The following is a 13,983-nucleotide window of genomic DNA, read 5'->3' as shown; positions in this document are numbered from 1 at the left end:
TATATCGGTGGTTCTGTTGATGGTCTTCTCCAGCACCCTTGCTAATCTTCTAATATCCTCGGAATTCATTATTTGTCCCCAAAATGGCACAAAGGATGTTGCTACATCATCCATGACTTGTGAAGGAGTATCACCATTCTCATCCCACCTTGGACGAGCTCCAGAGACTTCAGAGGTGCTAGCCACATATACCCCTCATAAAAAGATACCCAAATAACAAGTACCCTGCCAATCTCTAGGTAATCAAGGATAAGATTCATTGCCGCAAGCAAAGTAAATGGGATCTCCTACATACAGCGGTCTGTCCTCACTAGTCAGATTTGCAATGTTGTTACAACCCTCAAATGTACCCATTGGCTGAGAACCATTCCTTTGTATAGAGAAGGAAACTGAGTCGGTGCTATGATTGATAGTATAGGAAGGAGGCATGGCATCCGGTTGCCTATGGAGCCATCTTGAAAGAAATCAATGATTGAAAAGGTCTAGAGAGTCTATCAGAAGGCATAAAAGAAGCAACATTGAGTTTGCTTCTATTCACAAAAAGGGAACATCCCAAGGGTGTCAGGACTCGTTTTTCTAACTCATTCAGATTAGCCCCATCGAAGTTCCCAGAAATATTGTCATTCCAACGACCAACGAATAGTGCCCTTAGTGAGGCATAGCATGCAGTAGTTGGAGGAAGAGGATGAATATACCAGCCCAACCCCTTTTCCCCGTGTTGTGGCAAGTGTGAACACACCCAGCAATTTGTTCTGTTTAGAATCGCATGGGTCGCATTCATGATCAATAGAAGAGTGTTATTATGATAACCATGTCTATGTTGGGAGGAGAAAGAGTGTGCAGATGCACGAAAGGTGGAGACACAATGGAGATAATTTTAGTGGGTAACAAAGTCTCAGGCGGACGCACCCCCTCCATATACCAAAACCCAAGCAAAAATACAATTATCAAACAGACCAATACTGTGATTAGAAAACAATCGGTCCTCAAGGACCATGATCTCTGATGAACAGATTCTTTGTTAGCCACAAGACCAATAACTTGTTGCAAGCGAGTATATTTAGGAAAGTACATTGTTTCTCAGAGTCCGTTTAGAAGCCTCTCAGTTAGGCTCTTTTAGTTCATCCGTTGGTGCCGCCTGACCACGTGCCCTATCTTGCTTGAAGATAACTTTGCCAGTCCCTGCTTCTTATTTGTTTTCTTTCCGGCGAAAGAGTGACAAGGGTCTGGCTCAACGATGATTCCTCTTGGGCACAGCCGATTCTGTGCTCTAAGTCTGATTCCTTGGACACAGATCGTGCCTCAAGGCTCTATTTACCGTGTAATCTGTGAACAGAGTGTCATCGCTTCCTGAAGGAAGTGATGGAGCAGAAGCAAGATTGCTTGATGGTGCAGAAAGATCTGAAGAAGAACTTGAAGGCAAAGCGGCAGTCTTCCCAGGCCTCACGGGCTCAGGAATGATTTCCGGGACACCTCCGGTGTCGGTTAGAACAGATTTGTGATACAGAACAGAGTGAACAATTTCCTTCTCTTCTCCTTCGCCATGAGGCAGAGGAAAAGGTATCTTCTGGATGCGAGTTGCTTCAATCCAGTGTCGTTTTCCATCTACTCGTACAGTGGTCTGTGTGGCCAATAGGACTTGAAACGGTCCTTTCGAGCGAGGTGCGAGACAGGATGCTCTTTCAAATGCCTTGGTGATCACCCAGTTGCTGGGTCGGAGTCGATGACCTGGCACCTCATATTTTACTGGGAGGGCTTCTAGCACCGGTTGATAATTAAAATACAAGTTTTGAGTTAACTGGTCACAGTACTCAGAAAGGAGCAAATGCTCTACATCTTTTAACTGCTTAAGCTTGGGTATGTTCCAAATATTGGCTGGGCTCCCCATGATTATCTCATAGGGAGAGAGCCCAGTCTTTGTTTGTGGGGTCGTCCGCATAGACAGTAGAGCTATCGGTGAGGCATCTGGCCATTTCAAATTGCTGCTGGTGCAGATTTTTGCCAATTTGTTCTTCAATATACCGTTGTGGCGTTCTACAAGTCTGGCACTCTGAGAGTGTCTAGCCGAATGGAACCACTTATCGATATGTAATCCTGTGCATACTTCCATGATAACAGCAGCAATAAAATGTGGACCATTGTCCGACCAAATGACCCTCGGCAAACCAAACCTAAGAAAATATTCCTTCAGCATGGTTTTGGCCTTCGTCATTGCAGTGGCATCTTTTAAAGGGAAAGCTTCGACCCATTTGCTGAAAGCACACATAACTACAGAACATATTTTTAATTCTGACAACACTCCATTTCAATGAAATTGAAATGTATAACCTCAAAAGGCACAGAGGGGGGACCAAAACTACCCCTTGTTGTCGATTTACCCTTCCCCACATACCATGCAATTTTGGACCAAACACTCAGCAGTTTTCAGGATATTTACATTCTCCCAGAGAGGTTCTAACAGTTTACAAATCTTTCTAGCACCTATGTGAGTTGGACCATGAGCCATAGTAACCATAGCGGTGACATAAGCATCGGGTAGAACCCACCTTTGTTGTGCATTATCTACCTAACAGCCTTCATCGTCTAAATTTGCTAAACCCCCAGCCCATTTCTTAAGCTCTTCTGGAGTGGCATCAGCCTGAATGTCTTTTATGCAATCAATTCCTTCATCTATTATACAAGTGTTAGTGACTTCTCTCGTTATATACATTTCAGAATGCAAATCGGTGTCAAGTCTGTTTGGCTATTCTGTCAGCAAAAGTGTTTCTTCTCCCCACATCGTTGGTTACTTTCTGGTGTGCTGCTTAGTTTCTTGTGAGGTCAAGAAACCTCTCTCTGCCCATAATCTATCAAAGTTGTGAACCACCCCAAAGGCATACTGACTTTCTGTAAATATATTCACACTAAACCCTGCAGAAAGTTCACAAGCACAAGTGAATGCAATAATCTCTGCGGCCTGCACAGAGTTATGCAGAATTCTTTTGGTTTCCACAATAGTGCTTAACGTAGTGATGGCAAAAGCAGCAGTGGATGTACCATCCGGAAGTTTGAAGCAGGAGCCATCGCAAAACAGCTCCCCATGTGAATCCTTTAACAGTGCATCATTTAAGTCAATTCTGCCTTAAGTGTCTTGTTCTGGGGTATAGAGGCAGTCATGTGATGTTTGTCGCTGCAAGCAATTTCTTTTGAAAGAGGCAATAGTTTGGCTGGATTTAGCTCCTGATTCATGGATTATTTGCGCCAAAAAAACAGGATTTGTGTGCCAGGATTCTGCCCGCAAATCACTGTTTCACTAATGGGGATTTGAGGGCAGAATGGCGCACAAATCCCGTTTTTTTTTGGTGCAAATAATCCATGAATCAGGCCCAAAATGTGCAACATCTCCTAATTTGGATACGTGGTGCAAATAGAATCAGCTCGTATCTTAATCGTGCTGAAGTGAGATGTTGTGTTTGCTTTCTTTTTAATAGAACGTTTACAGAGTGAGGTAACATCACGGTTAAGGAGTGACCCAGAACCATACCCTCACTTTGCTTTACAGATGCAGCAGCAGGAGCAACAGCTCTCAAACATCTCGGCAAAGCGCATGCAACAAGGTGAAGCGTGGAGGAAAAATAACTCCACTGTCTATTCTTCCTTCCATGTTCCTCCGTTAACACAGCCAAAGCACATCCATCACATTCATGCACATACAAAATAAATGCCTTATCGTAATTTGGTGTGCCCAAAACCGGTGCTGAACACAACGCAGCCTTGAGTAGATCAAAAGCTTTCTGGCAATGCATGTTCCACAGTAAAGGTACAGAAATGCATTTCTTTGTCAATGCCAACATTGGTTTTATCATTAATGAAAAATTAGGGATCCACTGTCTATAGTACGAATCCATGCCTATCAAGGCTCTGACCTCTTTCCGTGTGTTTGGGACAGACATGCTAGATATGCTTTGTATCCATTCAGGTGTCAGTCTTCTCCACTCCTTTGACAAGAGATAGCCTAAATAGGTGACCTCCTGTCGACAATACTGAAACTTTTTCACTGAAGCCTTGTGCCCATGTTCGACTAGATGAATAAGCAGCAACACGTTGCCCTCCTTGCAAGCAACTTCTGAGTATGCCGCTAAAAGAAGATTGTCGACATACTGCAACAGTGTACATGGGGAAGGCATGTCAGCATATTATTGTCTATGCACTAATTGCTGTCCTGTCAAGTATACCTTTGCTTCATCACTGTACTATTGTGACCTACTTTGCCTGTAACTCGAAGCTCAAGCGCCCATGTACCCTTGGGTCAGGTGCGCTATACAAATTAATAAACAAACAAACAAACAAAACAAACTGTCAACATGTACAGGAATACTAAAGAAAGCATTCTTTAGATCCACGACACCGGAATGAGTAGCTGAAGCTGGAATCATTGTTAATATAGTGGTCACATCAGGCACAATTGGAAATTGTGGAGCAACAATCTTATTATTAGCATGTAAATGAATAATAAAACGGAAAGGGATCGCATTATCCCCTTTCTTATACACCGGTACAATCGGGCTATTACACAAACTTCCTGCAATTTCCTCAATCACTCCTCGATGTACAAAATCAGAAACTTTACTCTTTAAAGCTTGCTCACCGTCAACTGAAATCTTATACTGTGGAATACGTGGTAGTTTAACACCTGGTTCCAACACAATTTTAACAGATTCAATTTATAAAATACCAACGTCATTATCATCAACCGCCCATAAACATGCTGGAACCTTATGCAATTCAGTCGGTAAAGACCTAGTCAAGAATTGTGAAACAGAAGTTCGTTGAGGTGAAATAGTCAAATGCACCCCATCCGGAGAACAATAAATTACTGCATTCAATTCTTTCAACAGATTCAACCCCAACAAATGCTCGCCACAATTCGTCATCAAAAGAAATGGACATGAATCAGTGAATGGCCCCAGTGAAATCAGTACCGGCTGAGAAACCGGACTAATCACTGGCGTACCAGAGAACCCTACAGAAATGTTGTTCTGCTCTGACAGTGGAATATCTGGAACCGCAAATGATCACCGGAACACTTCTGTGCTCCTGTATCTATCAAAAATAGATGCTTCCTATTCCCCACCTTTATATCTAGATACGGCCCCTTCTGATCGACAGGAATAGGTACTGGTTCAGAACTCTGCTTCGGGCTGTCCCAACAGAACAGTACATCATCAAATGCAAGATCCTGTTGGGTGTCCTGACCCACGTTTAAGCTATCCTGCTACAACATTTGGTGCTGTGGGCTTAGGAAATTCAAGATGGCGGAAAAACCCACATGTGCGCCGAAATCCAGGAAAGCTGCGCAGTTTGTGCGCCCACCAAAATGGTTGCCTCACTTGCCACCCACCAGTGCGAGAATGAAAGGGCGGGTTGGCATGAGGGAAATGGGTTGCCAAAGGAAAAACAGTAGCGCCGGTTAGCTTCAAAGCGCTTTAAAACCACCATTGGACTACCCGCACAGTAGTCTGAAACCATTGGGAATGGCAATGCTGATTGCCAAATGCAACCTAGAAGTGTGGGGAATTCATTTCTTAAATCCCAAAAATGAGTGCAGTACCAGTACTCACCACTATCCAAAAGCCGGCGTTTTAAAACCACTCTGTGTGTTTCTGAAGGCAAGTCAAAATGCCTATTTCTAACAGTGCAACATGTGCAAAATATTTACTGAACACCAGCAGACATTGGCAGAATGGAGTTTTGTGTGCCTACAGAATCTGGGAAATGAAGATCATAAGACAAGGTTTATAACAAGACTGGCTGAGCTGTGGATTGCAGCAGTTTAAGTTGCACTGGATTTAAAGACACTAAAATCGAAAATGTTTAGATTAAATGAGTGACCTATGTTTGGTGTCACATGCCTTTGTAACTGTTGAAATGTCATAGTTTTGCACTTAGAATCAGCATTCTAGCTGCATGTGTAAAATTGCAAGTTAAGTTAAAAAGCAACAAAAAAACCTGCCAGTTAGCTGAAGGTCTGGCTTAAGGAACTTGATTTTGCCTAGCAACTACCCATCAGGAGTGAAACTTGAGTCACCACTGTGTTCCCAGGCCAACCTTCCTTTTGCTGCCCCCACTGAGGATATGCCATCTATCTGATAATTGAATTACCTGGGCTCTGCAAGAGAGTGAACAAAGCCCTCTTCACTCAGGCAAAGGTTTTTATTACCGCAGTCGTAAATTGTAGCTTCCTCTTGGCAGAAGCTGGGAGGGGCACTGCCTGTGAGAAGCAAGCTGGCTTGGCAGAAACTGGAAAGACTGGTTTCTGTACCATGTGACCTGAAAAGACACACCCCTGCAGCAAGGATATGGTTTTATAAAAAGGGGGATAATTCATAGTGCGGACATGTGAAAATTTTATAAATGATACCATAATTCTTGTGATTTTTCTGCCCACAGTTTAAGACGTGGTAGGAACCGGTGGTATGTTCAGGGGGGTTTTAGCGGAAAAGTGGATATTACTCTAAATGTGTGCATGTTAAAAATCTGAAACTTCATCAGTTAATGTCCCTACCCCCTGCACACATGTATGTAAAGTTGGGTCCATGTCGGAAATTGAAAAAGCAGTTAAAAAGTCAATTATGTACACTCTTTGAATGCAAGCTCCGAGAATGAGCAGATTTGGACATAGACATGGCTAAATTCAGCCACACCATGTATATGTAATTTCAAACAACTGTGTAACTCTGAAGTATGGATTTTGATCATATATATATTTGGGTGCACAGATGACAAGGGAGGTTGTTTCAAGAGATCATAAAATGACATCAATCTGACTCACAGTTCAGTTTGCCAATCAAGCGGAGGAATGGAAGCCTGACCAATGACGAATGAGAGGGGCAAGTCTAGTGATGCAACACACACACCCATTCTCAAGAAACAGATAAAAGCAGAGAGTCAGGACACATAGAGACATTCAATTTCATCTGCCGCTGGAAGCCCTGCCGGAAAAATCCATACTTACCTCCATCAAACTCCAGAAAGCCAAACTAGAGACTTCAATCTATCCAGAGCAGAGACCAGACCAGAGAGAAAGCAGTGCTGTGCCTAGCAGAGACCAGACCAGAGAGAAAGCAGTGCTGTGCCTAGCCGAGACCAGACCAGGCGCTGTGAGCAGAATCCGGAAAGACCTGACCAGACTGAAGATCGTGACCAAGTCGCTTTCCTGTTCAAAATCTCTTGTGAGTACTTAGCAAAACTCAGAACACATCTCTTAGTTTAAATTCATCTAATTCAATCTATTTAACCTAAGTAGAACTGCCTCCTATCTGTCACCTGTCATTTCTAGTAAAATTTGTCATTTTGAAAAAGTGTGCGTTTAAAATTTACAAAACCAAAAACGACCTTTACTAAATTACTCATATCTCCGCAACCGTTTGGGCTAGAGACTTGCAATAACTTTCATTTGGAAGCTGAGATCCCAGGCTTTCCTAGGACCCCAAAACAGTAGAGATAGTCCTTGCGGTTCCTTTGTAATAGCGCTCGGCGCATCCGCGAATTTTGCCGCGATTTGCAATTTCTTCACATGTAAAAACTGCTGCTGCCTGATTTCATTTGCCAGAAATTCGTTTAACCTGCTAACTATCCCTGCATCATTGCTAGTGTGAGCCTGGACTAATATTAACTAGATACCACTCACCCTGAACCTCTGAAAGGGAATTAAAAAGCATTTCCAGCATATTTCTCATCCATTGCTAGCACATATCAAAGCATTTGGGCCTGTGTTTTCAAAACTCCTATCTGTTTTCTGTAAGCTTGCTGGGATTGAACTGAATCACATTTGATTGCATTTCTGAGAACTGTGTGCTTCCTTCCATTTCCTTGCCTTGCATCAAGGGGGGGAGGGGATTGCCAGAGAAAAGTGATTACATTGTTTTGTTGAAATCATATTGAGTATTTCTATACTGCATTTCATTCATTCAACCTTGCATCCATTTGAACTACATAAAGCATCCTCTACCACATTATACTTTTGTTCCTATTTACCAGTGTGCTACCTTATCCATTTCATGTCAACTCATTAGTGATTATAAGAAGTGTGCTAGTGCCAGATTCTCCGTTGTTAATCTTTATCATATCAGATTAAGTGTGCTATTCAATTATTAATTTATTATAAAGTGTCATATATATATCTATTGTTTAAATCATCAAATAAACCCTTTTAACTTGCAAAACAGAACTACTTCTTGGCTCAGTGGGGTCAGGGGGATTCCAAGAGAGGGGTGTTATATAAGGGTAGTCATCCAGAACGCATGAACTGGACCTAAAGATATATCAATAAGGGTTTTCATTCAGTATTCTAGACTAGGCGTTAACTTAGCTGTAGTGCTGAATTGAATCCTCTTACAAAGTGGGGGCTCGAGCCGAGACGTTGGGTTAGATTTACCATTTGTGCAGCTTAATACAGTGTGCTAACTGACGGGATACATACATCCAGTCGGATCACCACGCTGCATTACGCTGTGAAGCATTCCTCAAAAGGGACACTCCAAGAAAAGTTCTGTTCTGCAAAAATAAAATACAAACTTCTGTAAGTCAGGACAGAGACCAATCTCTAGAATGACGACCTTAGTAGACATGAAAATAGCCAGAGAGCACCTCTTGCATAAGCTATTTGTGAGAGGTGAATGGACCGAACAGGGCCAGGATGTGTGGTTGCAGGCCATCACACAACAGGTCACTGAAACAGGGTCAGATATATATAGAGATCAGGGTCCCTTACATGTGGCCCTGAGTGAACTATATATGGCTCCTAAAGCCAAAGAGGAACACAATAAGATTGCCAGGATAGCAGCATACCTGTACCTATATATGGGAGACATGCAGGATAGATGTGCTGAAAGCCAAAATCTGGCAAATAGGCAACAGATGGCATTACAGAAGGTCCAATCTGATCTGGACTCTTCTGAGCAGAGGCTGCAGAGGAGCCAGGAGTCAGAAAATGACAGCAGACTGTACATCACTAAAATGAAGGAGGATATGGATGTGCTGCAAAAGGAAAAGTCAGAACAGGATACCAGATTTCTGGCCTTGCAGAAGGAACACCAAGAAGGTTTGGACTCCCTACTGCAAAGCCAGAAAAAGCTGGAGCAACAGTTAGACTTTAACAGGGCATGCACGGAGCAGGTAGCCACCCTGCAAAGTCATCTAGATAGAGTGAAGGTAGAGAGCAACAAGCTGATCTTGAAAGACCTGGATACCCAGGCAGAGTTTGATGAGGAGCGCCAGAAAGCTGGTGCCTTCCAAAGGCAAAGGGACGACCTGGCGGCACAAATGCAGGCTCTTAGTCAGGAAAGAGACGCCTTAGGCCAGGAAGTCTGCCATTTAAAAAGAAAAATGGAAGAAAATCACCTGGCCCACCAGGGGCTGGGTGATCTCCAAAAAGAAAACCAGAACTTGGTAGAGCACACCAGAAGGGTGGAAGATGCTCTAGCAAGAAAGGAGCAGGCCAATAGGGACATTGCCCAGGAGGTAAACCTCCTGCAGCAAAGACTGGCCCAGTTCTCCAGGACCAACCAGGAAGCACAGAGGGAGAATGAGGCCCTCTGTCAACACAATGATAGGCTCCAGCAACAGGTAGCGATGCAGGAGAAACTGATAGAGTCGAGTAAGGCCTTAACAGAGGAACTGAAAGCACAAATGCAGGCTCTTGCATTGCAACAGGGAGCAGGGGCGGATAGAGATGAGGTCCGCTGGGAAAGAGAGATTCCTGACCATAACCGCAGGAGCCCTAACACCAGGGGCCTTCATCTCCCCCAGTCCCTGGACTCTACCACCCCCATGTCCCCTGGCGCACATGAGCACAGGGCCGCAGGGATGGCAGATTACTATCCAGCTAAGAGTATGGGGCTCATAGGCCAGTACCACTCAGGAATGGAGGGGTGGGCATCCGGGTATGGGCACCCAAGTACAGTACAGTTCAATGGGGAACCCCAGGAGAGTAGGCCCATTAAGGGCATCCTGAAAACCTCTGCCCAGTTAGGTCAGTGGAGGGGGTACCCATCAAATCCTGGCAGCAAGGAGGAATCTGAAGACTCCTCTGAACTGCGCAGGACACAGGAGACCAGGTCCCCACATTCTGCCAGCCATTCCCAGGCTCGCAGAATCCGGGAAAACCTGGAAGAACAGACGGGAACCTCTGGGAGCAGTGCCTCTGAGTCCGAGGAAGAATGGACAAGGGTTACCCGAACCAAAAAGGCCAATAAGGCAAAAAGGGCCTTGCTTAAGGACCCCTTAAAGCAGATTAAGGCGATCAGGAGCGTCATCACGCCTTACCATAAGAACGCTAAGTATTCTGTTTGGGAGCACTTAGAGTTGTTTGAACAAATGATGGAGACTTTCCATTTGAAGGACAGCCAAAGCTGTATTCAATATGTAAAGTGGACATTCTCCCCGGAATACTCCAGTTTCTTTGCGGGGCTGGAGGACCAAAATCATTTAAGATGGTCCACATATAAGGCGGCCATCCTGAAACATTTTTCTGTTCACAGAAATCCTCAAGAGGCTCGCAAGGCGGCCTACAATTTGCAATGTGGGGAGGATCAGGCCCCACGAGAATTTGTGCAGGAGTTAAAGCGTGCTTTTGCGCAAACCACCAGAAGGGTGCGCACAGATAGTAGAGAGTTTGTCAATACATTTTTCCATGCCTTGCCCAAATATATAATGACCCAGCTCGTGAGAGATTTTCATGAGAAAAGATCTTTAGACTGGGTCATTGAACAGGCTACCCGGATCTATGAGGTGCAGAAGCCCATAGAAAATAAAAGCAATGCCCAGAAAAACCCCAAAGCCAACAGCACCCCTGCTGCTGTCAAGGTGGCAGAGGTAAAGGTCACCCCCGTTTTGGATCTGGAGATGGGGGGGCCTAAAAACCTACCTGCACCTAATAATGCTAGGCCCAGAAGGTCCTCGGGCCAGTCGCAGACAGGGAGCCAGGGAGGCAGCCCCACAAATGGGGTCCCTCGCTCTCCTGACTATGTAAGTCCTCGCTACAAAGGTAACAGACCCATCCTGGGTTATGTGTGGACTCCTCCAGCCCAAGGGGGGGGATCCAGCCAAGCACCTAACCCAGGGAACTTCCCTCCAAACTTCCCACAGGAGGGCAGAAATTTACCAAACCCTGGGCAGAACTTTTTCCCCAGATATCCACCCGACTTCCAACCCCAAAATCATCCATCCTTCTTTCCTCAATTCCCTGAGCCCAGACCACTGAATCCGGGAGAGGGGAGGCCAAGGGTGGAGGGGTACCAAAATCTTCCCAACCAGGGGTACTACCAGAGGAGGGACAGCTACCCTTCCCGGGATCAGCCCAGGGGAGAAAACAGGGCCCCGTATCAGCCTGAGCGGGTTTCCCAGTTAGAGCGCCAGGTTCAAAACATGGCGCGGGATCTGGGTCACATACTGAGGGCTCAGCAGAACCCTCAGATGGGCGTGCCGGCGCAGAACGCACCCAACTCTGGACCTGGTGCTCCAGAACAATGACGGGGGCAGCACCCCGATAACTCACCGGTTCCCAGGGAGGAGGCACAAAGGGAAGGGGGGTGTAAAGCCTTGGAGGAAGCTTCCTTCCTCACTTGTAAACAGCCCCTGGATACCCAGGAACCGGAAACGAAATCTCTTGCCCCTGAAAGTCTGCCTCCTAAGGAGCAGAGGGGGGGTAGGAGAAACAAAAGACCCAAACAGACTCAGTTTGAGGAGGAGGTACAGGTCTTCCAATTTGAGGGAGAGGGATCCCCAGAGGATCCTGGGAAAAGGATCTTCTCCTTCAGAGAGGGGGGAACTCCTCCCAAAGAAAAATGGGTCCCTAGGGATGCAAATCCAGACTGGGGAGATGTGGAGACTGAGCTACCGCCGCCCACCATCTCATCCCAGAACCAACAGCAAGAAAATCCCCTGGTTCAAACCCATCCTGGCGACTGCCTCCAAAAAGGGGGGGGCGGCCCAGAAACGGAGCCAGGGGAACCCACAATGGCTCTGATCTCCAGTTGCAAATTTTTTCTTTCAGATTCCCAAGACTCTCCACAGAATTCTGCCCAAATCTCCTCGCTAGCGATGTCCAAAACCAGAAAATTAGCCCACCAGTTGTCCAAAAATGTACATTATCTGTGCCCCCTTGAGGAGAAGGAGGGAAGATATTATGCCCCGGTACAAGTACAGGGGCAGGGTACAATCTCAGCACTAGTGGACACTGGATCTCAAGCTACCCTTCTGTCCAGAAGGGCCTTTGACGAACTGAATGCAGGAAGGGGAGAGAATTACCAAATTCCTCTCACCTCTCTTCCTGGACAACTGCAGAACTTTGACAGGAAGGAAATTCCCGTCGAGGGGACGGCAGACTTGGACATTAAGATTGGGCGACATAAGTTGAAACACCCGGTCATAGTTGTGACCCCAGAGGGCACCCCTTGTTTACTAGGGAATGACCTCCTGAGAAGGTTGTCACCCCTAATAGATTGCGTAAACAAGGTCCTCTGGACTCAGACTAGCCGACCCATAAAATTAAAACAGAGTGTCAACCATGTTAGTTTAAACGGCACATGCCACATGGTTGAACAAAAATCTGACCAAGTAGAATTTCACTTCCAGAACAACCAAATTCCAGACGTGACAGTAATAGCAGTAGGACAACAGACTGGTGATGGGGGGTCCTCTCTATTTCTGAAAATCAACCTTCCTTCCAGTCTAAAGTGGTATTCCACGCTGGAAGGAAACACTCTGAAATTCTATACTAATCCACAATCAGAAACTCCCACTCCTATAGTCCAGAAAGATGTGAAATCAGCTCAAAGCCTGGCTGATATTCAGCAAATTGGAGAGCAGTTGTTCATCCCTGTTCAGTTAAATGATGGGAAGGACTCTGTTCTCGCTCGAGTGTGGGTGAACAACGGTAAGAGCTTCATCAGCGAAGCCATGTTCCGCCAACTCCCAAAAGATCCAGCCATTCCCACCTTCAAACTGATAGACAAATGGGAAATGGACCTGGAAGCACCTGACTCCAAACATCTCCTGCCAAGCAGGTGTATGCTCAAAATCTCCATTGGCAACAAGAGCATAGTCCATAATTGTTGGGTCGTGCGAGACGTCACTGCCGCCTTTTACTTAGGCAGTGACATTCTCAATCGCTTTGCCATTAGTTTGGACCTAATAAACTTCAAAGCTTGGTCCCGATTAGCGGATAATCCCATGGGCTTTGATGATCCAGAAAAAGCATTTAGGTCAGCTCAATTGCTACCTTATGCAGTTGAAATTCAGGTTAATGAGGAAGTCACCATCCCAGAAAGGACCCGACAATTCTCCCTGGAAGTGAAAGTTAAAAGGGGACAAGAGTTGAAAAACCCTGATGCTTACATACATCTAAATGCTTCTCTCCAACAGCAAGGGTTGGGGGTAAACCCGACTCCATTAGTCAACATAGAACATGACCCCATTCTAATAGAGGTGGATAACAGCGACTTAAAGAGTATTACTCTAGCCGCAGGCACCATTATTGGAATGGCGGTTGATGACCGACATTTCTCCATTGATCTTGTAAATGAACTGTTAGGACCCATCCCCAAGGACTGTTTTGACAGTGACAGTGATGACAACGCAACACCAGACAGGATTTTTACCCGGCATGGGGGGAACTTCCTGGTGTACACTTCCTGCCCCTATGGTAAGGAAGATGTAACCTGTGACTTCAGGAGGGATGAGGTGATTTTCCAGGTCCATGAGGGCTGCCTTTCCCACCTGAAGCCTCCGGTCCAAATCAGCACTCTGACCAGGGACTTCTCCACCCAGCTGGAGGAGGCCGCGGAGATAGCCAAACCAGAAGTCTTTCCAGGCTTCAGGCAGATGGTGGAAGAGAGAGTCAACCTAGCTGATGCCTGTGTGACTCTGGAACAAAAGCAAAAGTTGAAACAAGTTTTCTTGGATTTCCAAGATCTCTTTGCGGTAGACTCATATGACTGTGGT

Source organism: Ambystoma mexicanum, chromosome 1q (genome assembly GCF_040938575.1).
Source record: "Ambystoma mexicanum isolate Mex_15411 chromosome 1q, UKY_AmexF1_1, whole genome shotgun sequence".
NCBI lineage: Eukaryota > Metazoa > Chordata > Amphibia > Caudata > Ambystomatidae > Ambystoma > Ambystoma mexicanum.
This window is presented reverse-complemented; position numbering follows the sequence as displayed.